Source organism: Salmo trutta, chromosome 32 (assembly GCF_901001165.1).
Source record: "Salmo trutta chromosome 32, fSalTru1.1, whole genome shotgun sequence".
NCBI lineage: Eukaryota > Metazoa > Chordata > Actinopteri > Salmoniformes > Salmonidae > Salmo > Salmo trutta.
The window spans coordinates 2,492,284-2,511,272 of record NC_042988.1 but is presented as its reverse complement, the minus strand read 5'-3'; positions in this window follow the sequence as shown (position 1 = coordinate 2,511,272).

The window sequence follows — 18,989 nt, the reverse complement described above, 5'->3', positions numbered from 1 at the left end:
CTATGCTCGCTTCGAGGCAAGCAACACTGAAGCATGCATGAGAGCATCAGCTGTTCAGGATGACTGTGTGATCGAGCTGTCCGTAGTCGATGTGAGTAAGACCTTTAAACAGGTCAACATTCACAAGGCCCTAGGGCCAGACGGATTACCAGGACGTGTACTCCGAGCATGTGTTGACCAACTGGCAAGTGTTTTCACTGACTTTTTCAACCTGTCCCTGACTGAGTTTGTAATCCTAACATGTTTCAAGCAGACCACCATAGTCCCTGTGCCCAAGAACACTAAGGTAACCTGCCTGAATGACTACCAACCCTTAGCACTCACATCTGTAGCCATGAATTGCTTTGAAAGGCTGGTCATGACTCACATCAACACCATTATTCCAGAAACACTAAACCCACTCCAATTTGCATACCGCCCCAACAGATCCACAGATGATGCAATCTATTGCACTCCACACTGCCCTTTCCTACGTGAAAATGCTATTCATTGACTATAGCTCAGTGTTCAATACCATAGTGCCCTCAAAGCTCATCACTAAGCTAAGGACCCTGGGACTAAAGACCTCCCTCTGCAACTGGATCCTAGACTTCCTGACGGGCCGCCCCCAGGTGGTAAGGGTAGGTAACAACACACAATGATCCTCAACATGGGGTGCATGCTCAGTCCCCTCCTGTACTCCATGTTCACCCATGACTGCATGGCCAAGAACGACTCCAACACCCTCATTAAGTTTGCAGACGACACAACAGTGAGGCCTGATCACGACAATGATGAGACAGCCTATAGGGAGGAGGTCAGAGACCTGGCCGTGTGGTGCCAAGATAACAACCTCTCCCTCAACGTGATCAAGACAAAGTAGATAATTGTGGACTACAGGAAAAGGAGGACCGAGCACGCCCCTATTCTCATTGACAGGGCTGTAGTGAAGCAGGTTGAGAGCTTCAAGTTATTTGGTGTTCACATTATCCAACAAACTATCATATACCAAACACACCAAGACAGTCGTGAAGAGGGCACGATGAAGCCTAGTCCCCCTCAGGAGACTGAAAAAATTTGGCATGGGTCCTCAGATCCTCAAAAAGTTCTACAGCTGCACCATCGAGAGCATCCTGACTGGATTCATCACTGCCTGGTATGGCAACTGCTCGGCCTCCAACTGCAAGGCACTACAGAGGGTACATCACTGGGGCCAAGTTTCCTGCCATCCAGGACCTCTATCAAATCAAATTTTCAAATCAAATGTATTGTTCTCAACTAACCTACCTGGTTAAATAAAGGTGAAAAAAATATATACACTGCTCAAAAAAATAAAGGGAACACTTAAACAACACATCCTAGATCTGAATGAAAGAAATAATCTTATTAAATACTTTTTTCTTTACATAGTTGAATGTGCTGACAACAAAATCACACAAAAATAATCAATGGAAATCCAATTTATCAACCCATGGAGGTCTGGATTTGGAGTCACACTCAAAATTAAAGTGGAAAACCACACTACAGGCTGATCCAACTTTGATGTAATGTCCTTAAAACAAGTGAAAATGAGGCTCAGTAGTGTGTGTGGCCTCCACGTGCCTGTATGACCTCCCTACAACGCCTGGGCATGCTCCTGATGAGGTGGCGGATGGTCTCCTGAGGGATCTCCTCCCAGACCTGGACTAAAGCATCTGCGAGACATGATGTCCCAAATGTGCTCAATTGGATTCAGGTCTGGGGAACGGGCGGGCCAGTCCATAGCATCAATGCCTTCCTCTTGCAGGAACTGCTGACACACTTCAGCCACATGAGGTCTAGCATTGTCTTGCATTAGGAGGAACCCATGGCCAACCGTACCAGCATATGGTCTCACAAGGGGTCTGAGGATCTCATCTCGGTACCTAATGGCAGTCAGGCTACCTCTGGCGAGCACATGGAGGGCTGTGCGGCCCCCCAAAGAAATGCCACCCCACACCATGACTGACCCACCGCCAAACCGGTCATGCTGAAGGATGTTGCAGGCAGCAGAACGTTCTCCACGGCGTCTCCAGACTCTGTCACGTCTGTCACATGTGCTCAGTGTGAACCTGCTTCATCTGTGAAGAGCACAGGGCGCCAGTGGCGAATTTGCCAATCTTGGTGTTCTCTGGCAAATGCCAAACGTCCTGCACGGTGTTGGGCTGTAAGCACAACCCCCACCTGTGGACGTCGGGCCCTCATACCACCCTCATGGAGTCTGTTTCTGACCGTTTGAGCAGACACATGCACATTTGTGGCCTGCTGGAGGTCATTTTGCAGGGCTCTGGCAGTGCTCCTCCTGCTCCTCCTTGCACAAAGGCGGAGGTAGCGGTCCTGCTGCTGGGTTGTTGCCCTCCTACGGCCTCCTCCACGTCTCCTCATGTACTGGCCTGTCTCCTGGTAGCGCCTCCATGCTCTGGACACTACGCTGACAGACACAGCAAACCTTCTTGCCACAGCTCGCATTGATGTGCCATCCTGGATGAGCTGCACTACCTGAGCCACTTGTGTGGGTTGTAGACTTCGTCTCATGCTACCACTAGAGTGAAAGCACCGCCAGCATTCAAAAGTGACCAAAACATCAGCCAGGAAGCATAGGAACTGAGAAGTGGTCTGTGGTCACCACCTGCAGAACCACTCCTTTATTGGGGGTGTCTTGCTAATTGCCTATAATTTCCACCTGTTGTCTATTCCATTTTCACAACAGCATGTGAAATGTATTGTCAATCAGTGTTGATTCCTAAGTGGACAGTTTGATTTCACAGAAGTGTGATTGACTTGGAGTTACATTGTGTTGTTTAAGTGTTCTCTTTATTTTTTTGAGCAGTGTATATTTTACCTCTTGGGGATGTAATTCGAAAACATAATGTTAACTTTCACTGCTATGCGGATGACACACAGCTGTACATTTCAATGAAACATGGTGAAGCCCCAAAATTGCCCTCGCTGGAAGCCTGTGTTTCAGACATAAGGAAGTGGATGGCTGCAAAGTTTCTACTTTTAACCTTGGACAAAACAGAGATGTTTGTTCTAGGTCCCAAGAAACAAAGAGATCTTCTGTTGAATCTGACAATTAATCTTGATGGTTGTACAGTCGTCTCAAATAAAACTGTGAAGGACCTCGGCGTTACTCTGGACCCTGATCTCTCTTTTGACAAACATATCAAGACTGTTTCATGGACAGCTTTTTTCCATTTGCGTAACATTGCAAAAATCAGAAATGTGGCTTTTGGTTGGGGTATGTACGTACGATCACTATGGGGACGGCGTCCTCGATGCATTTACTAATGAAGCCAGTGACTGATGTGTTGTACTCCTCAATGCCATCGGAAGAATCCCGTAACATATTCCAGTCTGTGCTAGCAAAACAGTCCTGTAGCTTAACATCTGCGTCATCTGACCACTTCTTTGTTGACCGAGTCACTGGTGCTTTCTGCTTTAGTTTTTGATTGTAAGCCGGAATCAGGAGGATGGAATTATGGTCAGATTTGCCAAATGAAGGGCAAGGGACAGCTTTTACGCATCTCTGTGTGTGGAGTAAAGGTGGTCTAGAGTTTTTTTCCCTCTGGTTGCACATTTAACATGCTGGTAGAAATTAGGAGTGCCGCCTCTGGATGAGCGTTTTCCTGTTTGCTTATGGCCTTATACACCTCATTGAGTGCAGACTTCGTGCCGGCATCAGGTTGTGGTGGTAAATAGACAGTTACGAAAAATACAGTTGAAAACTCTCTCGGTAAATAGTGTGGTCTACAGCTTATCATGAGATACTCTACCTCAGGCGAACAAAACCTTGAGACTTCCTTAATATTGGCTTTTGTTTACAAATATACACAGACCGTCGCCCCTTGTCTTACCGGAGGTCGCTGTTCTATCTTGCCGATGCAGCATAAACCCCGCCAGCTGAATTTTATCCATGTTGTCTTTCAGCCACAACTCGGTGAAACATAAGATATTACAGTTTTTAATGTCCCGCTGGTAGGATATTCGTGATCGTAGCTCATCTATTTTGTTATTCAATGATTGTACATTGGCTAGTAGGACTGGTGGCAGAGGCAGATAACCCACTCAGCGTCGGATCCTTACAAGGCACCCTGACCTACGTCCCAGATATCTCTGACTCTTTCTCACGTGAATGACGAGGATGCGGGCCTTGTCGGGCGTCTGAAGTAAATCCTTTGCGTCCGACTCGTTAAAGAAGAAATCTTCGTCCAGTACGAGGTGAGTGATCGCTGTCCTGATATCCAGAAGCTCTTTTCGGTCATAAAAGATGGCGGCAGAAACATTATGTACAAAATAAGTTACAAATTACGCAAAAAAATGCTAAATGATAAAACAGGAAGTTGTTGTAAAAATACCAAATATCTGACATTGTATTCCCATTTGAACTTTGTTGTGCTTTTAAATGGTTGAAAGCGCTGTGATAATACATTTAGATGACAAAGAAACCAACAATCAGACATTGCTTTTCCATTGGAATATGGTTGTGCTTTTAGACGGTTGAAAGCACACAATTCAACAAACTTCTGGCTGTCATTTTTGAGTGGGTAAAGGTTGTAATCACATTGATCAAGGTCTCAACCAAATATGATCCACATTTTCACGTTGAAATGACGTGGGTGTGCTTAGTGGGCTAGGCCTAAAGTTGTCAGGAAGTCTGTTGTCATAAAGACAGGTCTCTATTTAAGTTGACACTTAATGTAGAAAGGTGAGATAGTGGATTGGAAGAGAAAGGGTGGGTCCGAGGGTGGAGGGGGAGCATGCTGGGAGATAGAGAAGATTATCCACCTGACTGAAACCAGTTGGGTATGGATACACTTGTTTTCATGGGCTGGGTTCCTTCCATTCTTTATCAATCAGGGTCAACGTTGGGTGGGACCTCAGGCATCCTGCATTGTTAGTCGCTAACTCCGGCCTGGTTCCTTACCTTTGGCGTCTAGCTCTCTACCCTTTTCTGTGTTCACAGATCTGATAGGTGAAAGCAATGCAATTGGAACGCCACAGCCTTTTGGAAGACTAGTAGGGATCCGCTTCGTATATCTTAAATTGATCAAGTCCTCTAGCTCAGATCTGTGAACACTGAAGACGGTTGGCACTAAGGGAAGGGGATAGGGACTGAAAGGGAACTGGGCCTTAGTCATGTCTTGGAGACCCATGTGGAGTCGTGTTATTTCCTGAACTCAAGGAAGTCACAGTACAAATACAAATCTCCTGAGGTTCTTCAATACACACATGTACACCAGACACACACACTCACACATCCTCTGTTTAGCACAACACACATTGGGGTTGCATTGATGAATCACAGATACATTACATTGCAATATAGAATGGCTGTTCTCCTGTAAATAACTTCAGTCGAGAATGGTCTTGAAAAATAAAATGTAGATTTTCCTTGGAAATGATGCCCATACTTTCCAATGAACCCACCCCAATGTAAACCTCCTGTTACTTTTCCAGGGAAAAGGTTCATTTTCCATTCCATACACGACTGTAGTATTTATTCACAGGAGAACAACCATCATGTATAGTAATGCAATGTGTGTTGTGTTGAATCAGAGGGAATGTGTCTGCCATTGTGTGTGTGTGGTATGTGTGTGTGTATTGAAGAACCTTCCCGTCACATTTCCAAGGAAATGTTTGGTCTTTTATCGGTTTCCATCTAGTCTCCCCTGACCCATAGCATAGCACACAAACATCCTGTCATTTACAACTAGCACACAGATCCGGTGTGTGATCTCTGCAGGCTCTGGGAGGAGGCAACATAAAGACACAGCACAGGAAACTGTAGCCCTGCATTCTGACAACTCAGGAAGCCCACTTCCTGACAGTCATGACTAAGAAAGGCTGGGTGTAAAAATGAAACTGTCTTGATGACCTCTACTAAACATTATGTACTGATTCAGGGATGTGTGAAGGACCACAGGGATGCCAGGGTAAAGGGGTTTTATTGTCACCACACATCATCATTTTAGGTACTTTTACAACAGGGTGTGTGCTTTATTATTTTACGCACACAGTGACACGGAAACAACTTCTTTGTTGGTAGTTCTGCTCCCATGAGTCCATCTCCCTCTTTTTAACCTCTACGGGTTCGGTGTCCCTAAACCGGGACGGTTGTTGCTCAATATGCAATAATGCGACTAGAATGACATTGTAAACAACAGCCAATTCCAGGACATAGACATGTCTTATATGGGCAGAAAGCTTAAATTCTTGTTAATCTAAATGCAGTGTCCGATTTACAGTAGCTATTACAACAAAACAATACCATGCTATTGTTTGAGAATAGTGCACAACAACAAAACACTTTTATCACGGAAACTGGTTTGATACATTCACCTCTAGGTAAATAATGTACTTACATTCAGTAATCTTGCTCTGATTTGTCATCCTGAGGGTCCCAGAGAAAAAATGTGTAGTTTTCTTAGAAAAATAACATTTTTATATTGAAATGTAGGAACTGGGTTCTACAGTTTGACCCCACTGCTGTCTCTGGCTCCACACCCACCCCCAGCCTGGCCATGTAGATGTGTGAAGGTTAGTGTCTTTTCTGTAGGGAAGCTAATGATCCATAATGTATGACATTCCTGGGAGTGTGTAAACTTTATTTTTGTATTACCATAGCATTTTTATATGTTCTCTATAGTTATGTACTTGAAAATGTATAAATTGACCAATCTGACCCATTTGGGCAAACTCCTGGCAGACTTGATACAAAATGGGATGTAATTCTTCACTGGATCAGTATGAATGCACACACAATGTTTTCTTGCATTTCAAAGATGATTGAACATAAAATAGAAAACGCATGTTTTTTTTGTTTGTATTATCTTTTACTAGATCTAATGTGTTAATTTCACATTTCCACAAACGTCAAAGTGTTTCCTTTCAAATGGTATCAATAATATGCATAGCCTTGCTTCCTGAGCTACAGGTAGTTAGATTTGAGTATGTCATTTTAGGCAAAATTGAAAAAAAGGGTCTGATCATTATTAATAGTTTAGCCATGCCCAGTAGGCGGGTACCAGCAAGGTAATTAGAGGACACAAGGGAGCAGCAATTTGTTCGTTGGCAGGTCAATCATAGTCTTTAAGGTTACCCAGTGAGGAATGTACATAGTCAAAGGGCACAGCATTTAGCCGCCCCATGGAGGGCCACGTGTGTGGTAAATGTTTCTGCGGCATGGCTGTAGGGTTGCTGGGGCCCACCAATGGGCGCTGAGTGAGGTGCAAGAAGCTGAAGGTGGTCTCCTGACCATAGCTGAAGGAGTGAAGGAGTGGGGCGTGCTGACCATGGCTGTTGGGTGGCTCTCCTACCACAACTGAAGGAGATTACTCCTGTGCTGGTGGGAACCCCTGTGCTGGGTCAGACAGGGCTCCATAAACTGGGGGAGGCTTGGATCTTAAGGCATGACTTGCCTGGGCCCCAGAGACAAGTCAGGTGGTTCCCCAGGTGCGAGGGCCAAATGGTCTTCCAGCCCAGGAAGCGGGTAGACCCCCAGAACTGGAGACAGCAGGACTCTCAGGTCAGGGAATGGTGGGTCCCCCAGGCCAGGGGCTGAGGGCCTAGCAGGGTATGAATCTCAGGGCCTGACAGGGGACTTAGAATTTGCTACTAAGGCTTAGAACCAAGTATGGCAGGAGACTGTGAACTAAGCTGAGCAGGGAACTTGGCGCCTGGCGCTAGGACAGGTGACTGGGCTCTGGCTGTGGCTTGGGGCTGCAAACTTGCTAGAGGCATGGACTCAGAGCCTAGCAGAACAGGAGACACAGGGTGTAGAACCAGGGTAGGAGGTTTGGTGTGTAGCACTAAGGGAGCTGACTGTTTGCCGACTGAGGCTGGGGGCTGCAGACCAACTGAGGGCAGAGGCTGCGGACCTGGTGGGAAAAACAACCCAAAGCCTGGTGGAAACTGAATCTGAACCTGAGAGGGAGAATGACTCTAAACCTGACAGGTAAACTGGCTCTGGACCTAACAGGGAAACTGGCTCTGGACCTAACAGGGAAACTGACTCTGGACCTAACAGGGAAACTGGCTCTGGACCTGACAGGGAAACTGGCTCTGGACCTGACAGGGAAACTGGCTCTGGACCTGACAGGGAAACTGGCTCTGGACCTGAGAGGGAAACTGGCTCTGGACCTGACAGGGAAACTGGCTTTGGACCTGACAAGGATACAGACACTGGAGCTGACAGGGAGAACGACTCTGAACCTGGCAGGGAAACTGATTCTGGACCTGACAGGGAAAACCACGGAGTGCTAGGAGAGCGTTAAGAGCTCTGGGCCTACTCCAGGAACTGGTAACACTGAGCCTAGCCGGACAGCCACCTGATGACCCACCTGGGCTAGGGACTGAGGGCCGACTATTGCAGCTGGACACTGAGGACCTAGTGCTTGGGACTGAAGGCCTAGGAGGGCTGAGGACTGAGAACCTACCATCAGCAACTTGTGGCCTAGCAGGGCAGGAGGCTGAAAGTCTAGCGGGCTAGGGAGCTGCAGGCTGACTATGTTTGAAGACAGTGAGCCTAGCGCAGCGAACTCTGGGCTTAATAGGGCAGGAGCCTAAACCTGGTGGGCTAGGCAACTGGCTACCAACTAAGGCAGAGGGCTGAGATCTGAGCAGGGCAGGAGACAGCAGACCTGAAAACAGGGCAGCTAACTTATAGCCTAGCATGGCAGGGGGCTCTAAGCCTGGCGGGATAGGAAGCTGCATACCCAATAAGGTAGGAGACCCGATCCGTACAGGGCAGGAGACTGTAGACCTGCAGATGGGGCAGCTAACTTTGGGCCTAGTAGTGTCAATTTCCATCTCTTCATCAGATTAGCCACACCCAGTAGGCGGGCACCAGCAAGGTAATTAGAGAACACAGGGTTTTATTTTTATTTTATTTAACCTTTATTTAACTAGGCAAGTCAGTTAAGAACAAATTCTTATTTACAATGAGGGCCTACCCCGGCCAAACCTGGACGACGGTGGGCCAATTGTGCGCCGCCCTATGGGACTCCCAATTACAGCCGGATGTGATACAGCCTGGATCCGAACCAGGGACTGTAGTGACGCCTCTTGCATTGAGATGCAGTGCCTTAGACTGCTGGGCAGGTCAATCGTGGTCTGTAAGGGCATGGTCTGGGACATATTTAATATTCATATGACAACCGGGACAGCATGTCAAAGTTATGTCAAAAAAATATAAAACATTCAAAAGTTCTACCCAATGACATCATCAAAAGTTTTAATATTTTAAAAACATTGATTTTCAAACACTATTACATTTGTGGTGATGTGGGGAGAAGCATTTTTTTTAGGACCTTCTCATCTTTTTAACCACACATAGAAACCAATGGCATCAGTTCAGCTAAACCTAGAGTATGGCAAAGTGAGGTCGCGTTGGGGTGGACGTTGAAGCTCATTTACTGCATTTCTACACAATTTAAAAACTCTACAATGCTATTTGGAGAACTGCAACAACAATAAAATGACCCCAGCCATTAATTATCACCGCAATATTATTAGGTTTAAAGGTCTGTAGAACAGCGTATACAATGTCAACCACTACTCAACCTCTTCATAAATGTACTCATTTACTTGTGGAACAGCGCATACAGTGCAACATGAAATAGATGCATAATACACGCTATTAAGTCACAAGGTCAACTTCAAATGCTGACATCAATGTGAAAGTAACCGGTGTGTAAAACAGCTTTATTTATTTACTCCTTATTTTAACAGGTAAGTTGACTGAGAACACATTCTCATTTACAGCAACGACCTGGGGAATAGTTACAGGGAGAGGAGGGGGATGAATGAGCCAATTGTAAGCTGGGGATGATTAGGTGGCCATGATGGTATGAGGGCCAGATTGGGAATTTAGCTAGGACACCAGGGTTAACACCCCTACACTTACGATTAGTGCCATGGGATCTTTAGTGATCACAGAGAGTCAGGACACCCGTTTAACTTCCCATCTGAAAGACGGCACCCTACACAGGGCAATGTCCCCAATCACTGCCCTGGGGGGAAAGATTGCCTCCTACTGGCCACACCTGGTCACACCTGGTCTCCCATCCAGGGACCGACCAGGACCAACCCAGCTTAGCAGAGGCAAGCCAGCAGTGGGATGCAGGGTGGTATGCTGCAGGCCACGAATGCAAACTTACTTAGTCCTACAATCGACAAAAATGCATAAAGAAAAACAAACTCAACCAAAGAATGATGAAAATCATGAAATACATAAGGAAAATCTACACGTGCCTTTTTAAAAGGAGCTTTACATGTCACTTTGTCAAACCTATCCTACTGGGCACAGATGTTAATTCAATGTCTATTCCACATTGGTTCAATGTCATTTCATTGAAACAACGTTGATTCAACCAGTGTGTGCCCAGTGGGTATGTATTTCGGTTAGTCAAATGTTCTCTGATTTGCACTTCATTCAGAGATGTTCCTCCTAATGTGTGCGCCAGACCCAGCACCAGGATAAAGTAACTAAAGTGGGAGTATCAGAACAATGGACAGTGCTCTTCACACTTAAGCAAGGCCATTCAGGTAATGAATATAGGCTACAAAATAGATAGGCTGTTTGCAATAGGTGAATTACCCTATGTGAATGCAGCCGTACACACAGCAGTCTTACAAAAATAACGCAAACTAAATGCTGTTAGTAGCAACCTAGTTATTCATGCATGCAAACAAAAATACTGAATAGCAGGTTGGCTTAGAACAATGACACAACTGTGAATGTGAACAAATGAATAGGAACAGTACAAAACAGCGGTACCAAGTAGGCCTAGTAAATTAAATATCAGATTGATAAAGGTAGGACACAATCTATATTTAGGATAATTACATTAACAGTAAACAAACACAGTAAACAAAAGGTGAATGGAGATCCAAATAACCAAAACATAAACTACAGCATACTACAGTGAGATGCAGCCATGCACAGCTGTCTTGCCAAACAAATAGGCCTATAGGACAGCTTCAAACATGGAAAATCATGCCGCTGATGAGTACAAGCAACACGTTGTGATATGGCACAATACACTTCTCTGGATACAATTCTACCCACACAATCAATTAAGCAATTCCAGCCTGCCATAAACATGTTTCCAGTTCCATTTACAACCACGAAAATCAATAGGCTACCAAGAAAACCATAATAGAATGTATCTATTTCTATGATAAAACATATCCAGTGCATTCAGAAAGTATTCATACCCCTTAACTTATTCCACGTGTTGTTGTGTTACAGCCTGGATTCAAAATGTCTCACCCTTTTTTGCCCACACAATACATCATAAGGACAAAGTGAAAACATGTTTAGACATTTTTGCAAATGTATTGAAAATGAAAAGCTGAAACATCTCATTTACATAAGTATTCACAACCATTTGCTATGACCCTCCAAATTAAGCTAAGGTGCATCCAATTTCCAATGATAATCCTTGAGATGTCACTACAAATTGATTGGAGTCCACCTGTGGCCAATTTAATTGTTTGGACATGATTTAGAAAGAAACACCTGTCTATATACGGTCCTACAGTGGACAGTGCATGTCAGAGCACAAACTATACCATGAAGTCCAAGGAAATGTGGCAGATATCTGTGGAAGGGTATAAAACAATTTCTAGAGTGTTGAAAGTGTCCAAGAGCACAGTGGTCTCCATCATTAAGAAATAAAAAAAATATGGAACTACCTGGACTCTACATAGAGCTGGCCATCTGACCAAACTGACCAAACTGAACAACCGGGCAAGAAGGACCTTGGTCAGGGAAGTGACCAAAAACCCAATGGCCACTGATAGAACTACAGAGTTCCTTGGCTAAGGTGGGAGAACCTGCCAGAAGGAAAACAGTCTCTATAGCACTTCACCAAACTTGGCTTTATGGTAGAGTGGCCAGACGGAAGCCACTCCTCAGTAAAAGGCACAAGACAGCCCGCTTGGAGTTTGCCAAAATGCACCTAAAGGACTCTCAGACCATGAGAAACAAGATTCTCTGGTCTGATGAAACTAAGATTGAACTCTTTGGCCTGAATACCAAGTGTCACGTCTGGAGGAAACCTCGCACCATCCCTACGGTGAAGCATGGGTGGCAGCATCCTGCTGTGAGGATGTTTTTCAGCGGCTGGGACTAGGAGACTAGTCAGGATCGAGGGAAATATGAATGGAGCAAAATACAGAGAGATCCTTGATGGAAACCTTTCTCCAGAGCGCTCAGGACCTCAGACTGGAGCGAAGGTTCACCTTCCAACAGGAGAACAACCCTAAGCAGACAGCCAAGACAATGCAGGAGTGGTTTTGGGACATGTCTCTGAATGTCCTTGAGTGGCCCAGCCAGAGCCCAGACTTGAACCCTATCGAACATCTCTGGAGAGACCTGAAAATAGCTGTGCAGCGACGCTCCCCATCCAACCTGACAGAGCTTGAGAGGATCTGCAGAGAAGAATGGGAGAAACTCCCCAAATACAAGTGTACCAAGCTTGTAGCGTCATACCCAAGAAGACTCGAGGCTGTAATCGCTGCCAAAGGTGCTTCAACATAGTACTGAGTTAAGGGTCTGAACACTTACGTAAATAAAATCTGTTTTTTATTTTGAAATCATTTTTATTTATTTTTTTCCACAAAATGTAGACAAAGTCAAGAGGTCTGAATAGTTTCCGAATACACTGTATACCCAGGGTTGTTATTTGGGTTCTTGCATTGGAATTATATTGAATGGTGCTTATATCATGCTACACCACAATAAACATAACAGTTCAAATGCCACCACCATTGAGTGCTTTTGATCAAGAAGTGACAGGTGGGCGTGAAATCTCCACTGCGCTCTGTTAACACCATGGACAGCGCCCTACACACTAAAGCAAAGCCGATGATGTCATGACGTGGCCCTTTCTGGGTGTAGATCGTGGCTTCCCCCTCTCTCACTCTCTCCTACACCCAGGTTCGGTTGTCTCAGGTCATAAATTCCTGGCGGAGACTCTCTTCCCCTTTTCATGGAGAGAGAGAGACCACAGAGTGAACAAAGGATTTCACGTGGCCAAACTCCTAAATCCCCAAAATGGGAAAATGAAACTATATGTCCACTTGTGAGAATGTGGGAAGGGTCATTGGACACTTAAGGGACAGTTATGTTGAGTGTGTTTCATTTGGTGACCTCACGAAGGACAGGAAACACACAACTATATCTCTGAACGTGTACATTTCTCAATTATGGTGTTTGCATCTAATTCTTGTATAAAATGAATGAGTAAGATGAAACTATTTGTGAAATGATGTAATGTGATGTTAACCTTTTTAATTTTGAGAGAATTGTATTCCCTGTAAAGTTTAACTAGTCTTTGGCCACGCCCCCTTGAGCACAGACATGATCTAGCGTCATGGAACCACCTCTTCTACTGTTACGAATACAAGCCCCTCCTAAGAAAATCCACTCCAGACTAAGCAAACCCACAGCGTGAGCTGTGATTGCGAATAGTTAAGACCACAAAAACCTCAGTGTAAGCTAAGGTTGCAATGGTTGTTGAATTCCTAACCATACCACGTGGAGCATTGGCTACATGGCTGGAAATGGTTCAACTCTGAGACTATCGATCCCTACAGAATAAGAGCAAATCTTAGATATGAAGTACTAGTCTGCAGCTAGAAATGACTTAAACCGAGGACGAGAATACAGACAACCGCCGAAACATCTATCCTATGAGAACATTTCTGAATGATACTCTGAAGTATCCATTCTAACCACGAAATACTTTGATCTTCAAGGAAACAGAAAGAGAGAGAAACTCGGATGAACTCTCCAGCAGACGGACCAGATTCCAACAGAGAAGACAACAATGATATACACCGTAAATATGTACTTGCAATTATTCTCGAATGAGCGGCCGTTCATGTGCGAAGGATTAGCATTTCAATGTACAGTCGTGGCCAAAAGTTTTGAGAATGACACAAATATTAATTTCCACAAAGTTTGCTGCTTCAGTGTCTTTAGATATTTTTGTCAGATGTTACTATGGAATACTGAAGTATAATTACAAGCATTTCATACATGTCAAAGGCTTTTATTGACAATTACATGAAGTTGATGCAAAGAGTCAATATTTGCAGTGTTGACCCTTCTTTTTCAAGACCTCTGCAATCTGCCCTGGCATGCTGTCAATTAACGTCTGGGCCACATCCTGACTAATGGCAGTCCATTCTTGCATAATCAATGCTTGGAGTTTGTCAGAATTTCTGGGTTTTTGTTTGTCCACAAGTTCTCAATGGGATTAAGGTCTGGGGAGTTTCCTGGCCATGGACCCAAAATATCGATGTTTTGTTCCCTGAGCCACTTAATTATCACTTTTGCCTTATGGCAAGGTGCTCCATCATTCTGGAAAAGGCATTGTTCATGAGATAAAACTGTTCCTGGATGGTTGGGAGAAGTTGCTCTCGGAGGATGTGTTGGTACCATTCTTTATTTATGGCTGTGTTCTTAGGCAAAATTGTGAGTGAGCCCACTCCCTTGGCTGAGAAGCAACCCCACACATGAATGGTCTCAGGATGCTTTACTGTTGGCATGACACAGGACTGATGGTAGTGCTCACCTTGTCTTCTCTCTGGACAAGCTTTTTTCCGGATACCCCAGTCCTCAGCACTCCAATCCCTGTACCTTTTGCAGAATATCAGTCTGTCCCCGATGTTTTTCCTGGAGAGAAGTGGCTTCTTTGCTGCCCTTCTTGACACCAGGCCATCCTCAAAAAGTCTTCGCCTCACTGTGCGTGCAGATGCACTCACACCTGCCTGCTGCCATTCCTGAGCAAGCTCTGTACTGCTGGTGCCCCGATCCCGCAGCTGAATCAACTTTAGGAGACGGTCCTGGCGCTTGCTGGACTTTCTTGGGTGCCCTGAAGCTTTCTTCACAACAATTGAACCGCTCTCCTTGAAGTTCTTGATGATCCGATAAATGGTTGATTTAGGTGCAATCTTACTGGCAGCAATATCCTTGCCTGTGAAGCCCTTTTTGTGCAAAGCAATGATGACGGCACGTGTTTCCTTGCAGTTAACCATGATTGACAGAGGAAGAACAAAGATTCCAAGCACCACCCTCCTTTTGAAGCTTCCAGTCTGTTATTCGGACTCAATCAGCATGACTGTGATCTCCAGCCTTGTCCTCGTCAACACTCACACCTGTGTTAACGAGAGAATCACTGACATGATGTGAGCTGGTCCTTTTGTGGCAGGGCTGAAATGCAGTGGAAATGTTTTTGGGGGATTCAGTTCATTTGCATGGCAAATGAACTGAAAATTAATATTTGTGAAAATTAATATTTGTGTCATTCTCAAAACTTTTGCCACGACTGTATATAATTATAGACTGTGTAATGAATGCATGTTGTCTTCCCCACTCTCTCAGTCCACACCCCCTTCCCTTTGTCCACCAAGCCGTCATATCGGTTTAGCCCACTAGGGAACCTTCCCTATCAGTGTTAGTAACCAATATCTACTGTTTGTTTGTTTATGCATTTCTTTGATTATTTAGTTAGTAAATAAATGATTAAGCCAATTGGTGTATGGATGATTTATAGTAAAGGCTGGGTTCGTTCAGATAACCAACAATTTACAACGTTCAGATGAGACTGACGTGAGGTAAAGAACAATTCATAAACAGAAGACTAATTGATGAGATATTAACATTTCTGAAGAGTTATATTCGGAAAATTATAACTTTGTAATCTGAAGATTTTCCGTGGTGCCCTGACTTCCTAGTTTATTAAATTTACATGATTAGTTTAATCACGTAATAATAATTACAGAGAATTTATTTGATAAAATAACAGTCTTCACCTTTAATGACGCCAAAGACACGACAATGGCTAAGGACGTCATTTTGCCATTCCATACCCTACATTTTTGCTGAAATGACACCACTGGCTGTGCCACCAAGATTTTGATCAAAACCAACCAGCTAGATTGTTTCCTCCCTTTTCAGAAGAGTTCCAGCCTCCTTGATGCTTTGTGGAACTTTCATTCCATTCTCCCCGAAATCTTCTTGTAAGATCTCCCTCAAATTCCAGTTGGATTAGTTGAGCTTTCCTGGTTTAGCATGCTTCTTCTGTGCTGACTGAACACGTTTGTAAAAGTGGAAAATTAGTTCTCGCATGTAGCTGAGGATGCCTCACTCCTTTCATTTTGAAATTTGTGGGATGTGTGTGTGGCATTGTTGGGTATGGTGCTAAACACCTTGGCAAGTTCCTTGTCGTTTCAGAGAGTATATTCCATCATAGACAGAAAAAGTCCACTGCCCCCCTCCCCTCTTGACTCTATCGCATCCAATGTCCCCCCTTGATGATGACAACAATCGCAGACAAATACATGTGGTTTCTTGCCAGCTGCTCATCATTAACAAAAGTTGACAGGGATTTTCCCATAGCACTTCGAACTTGGTTTTTCTTTCCACATTGCAATGCATTTCAAACAAAACAATATCACACTAAACAAAAACATGAACAAAGACAGGGGTGGGCTCAAGGAAGGGAAAGAGTGTGATGTATCTGTGTTTGGGAGGGTAGGGTTGGGGTTTTGGATACAAACCTGATTTAGGGTAAGGGGCGGGTTAGGGGTAAGGATGCTTGTATGTTTGTATGTATGTTCTTTGCTTGTATGTATGTGTGTGTGTGGGGGGGGGGGGCTTATGGGTAGGCCTTGACAACGTGGTGGGGCTTTAGGAGGAACTGAAAGATGGTGATGGAGTCAGTCATGGATGGCTGGACGGAGGGTGCTTGGACCTGGGGATGACAAGGTGGCCTTCTGTGGTGGAATGGTGTGCTCGTGTGGGTTGGTAGGGGAGAAGAAGGTCTGAGAGGTGAAGGGCTTAGTAGGTCAGAAGGAGGATCTTGTAATCAATATAGATATTGCAACATAGTAGCCAACAAGGGGGCAGCTTGTGCAAATGTTACTGTGTCAATTGTGATAGAATCAAAGCAATATTAGCCACTTTCAATGCAACATACCAAAACAAAACTAACTGTGCAAGAGATTTTGTTGTAGGCAGAAGGCATCAGAGTAGGATTCTATTGTGCATGAATCAGCCCATACTCGACACAGACCTGTGCGGCATAACCAATCAGAGCTGCAGTAGGTCTATATGCAAATAGACCATTTCCATATATGGATCTGTGCCATTTACGTTGAACTGGACTGTGTTTACAGCTGAGGTCATGAGTAGATGCACTTGTTTTGAGATCAAAGCAAGAGCTGCATGTAGCCGCATGTGCACATTTTGTTTGCTAGTCCTTTGCTAGTTTGAGTTATTAGAATAGTTACAGGGGAATGATTGCTTCCTACAAAAGCAGAAAATGTGTACATCTCTAGACATCTTTGAAAAGCCAGTCAGGTAAAGAGCTTTTTTTTTTTGTCTTAAAGGGGCAGTGTTGTATTTTGAGACACGCATGAATAAGCTAAGTAGCCAATAGGCAGAGGGTAGCATAATTTGTAATAATGGTATGGGAATAATAATGCATTCTATTTTCTAAAATGATTTCTTTCATCAAACAATACGACAACATCTTCAGTCACCTCCTTGTCTGAAGAAGAAGTGGAAAACAGGTTAATGTCAAGCCCTACATGTTTTTTTCAAAAGTCTCATGGAATTTAGGCCTACATTGAGCACCACACATTGGCTGCTACTGTAGGTATTTTCATGTTAAAATGTTTTGGGATGCATTTACTCCATTGTTTTTGTGGTAGGCCACTGGTAGGCCTACATTACGATTAAATAGCCACAGCAGCTTACTTGGCCACTGTTTAAACTGTAACTTGAAGCGGGTACAGCCTCAGTGTTCAAAGTAAAAGTGTGCTGGAAGTTGCACAGAATTTTCACAATGTTCAAGTTTGCGCTCAGCAGACCTGAAATTTGCTCAGAACCAAAAAAAAAGAGGGAACATTGCCCACCATTCAATTAACCCCTGGCTATCAGATTACAAGGTTTACGAGTTCAAATGCAGACATCTCGCTTCGAAGCAATTTGTGCACTGCCTAAATGGCTGACTGGCAAAACAAACTGGCAATGTCTCTAATTTCTAAAAGTGAGAAAAAAGGCTGCAGGCTGGCAGCTGCTCTCCGAGCGATGCTTTGCATGGTCCTAAAGCCAGCCAACGCTAAACAGCCGATTCATTTTAATCAGGATTGGAATGATTTTAGTATACTTTTTTTGTTGTTGCTTACTTTACATTTTTGGTCTTGAGCTAGGGTATGGCGACTGCCCCTGATAGAATTGCGCCGTTTTCACAAACTCAGCAAAAAAAGAAACGTCCTCTCACTGTTAACTGCGTTTATTTTCAGCAAACTTAACATGTGTAAATATTTGTATGAACATAACAAGATATAAACTGAACAAGTTCCAGACATGTGACTAACAGAAATTGAATAATGTGTCCCTGAACAAAGGGGGGTCAAAATCAAAAGTAACAGTCAGTATCTGGTGTGGCCACCAGCTGCATTAAGTACTGCAGTGCATCTCCTCCTCATGGACTGCACCAGATTTGCCAGTTCTTGCTGTGAGATGTTACCCCACTTTTCCACCAAGGTACCTGCAAGTTCCCGGACATTTCTGGGGGGAATGGCCCTAGCCCTCACCCTCCGATCCAACAGGTAACAGACGTGCTCAATGGGATTGAGATCCGGGCTCTTCGCTGGCCATGGCAGAACACTGACATTCCTGTCTTGCAGGAAATCACACACAGAATGAGCAGTATGGCTGGTGGCATTGTCATGCTGGAGGGTCATGTCAGGATGAGCCTGCAGGAAGGGTACCACTTGAGGGAGGAGGATGTCTTCCCTGTAATGCACAACGTTGAGATTGCCTGCAATGACAACAAGCTCAGTCCGATGACGCTGTGACACACCGCCCCAGACCATGATGGACCTGCCACCGCCAAATCGATCCCGCTCCAGGGTACAGTCCTCGGTGTAGTGCTCATTCCTTCGACGATAAATGCGAATCCGACCCC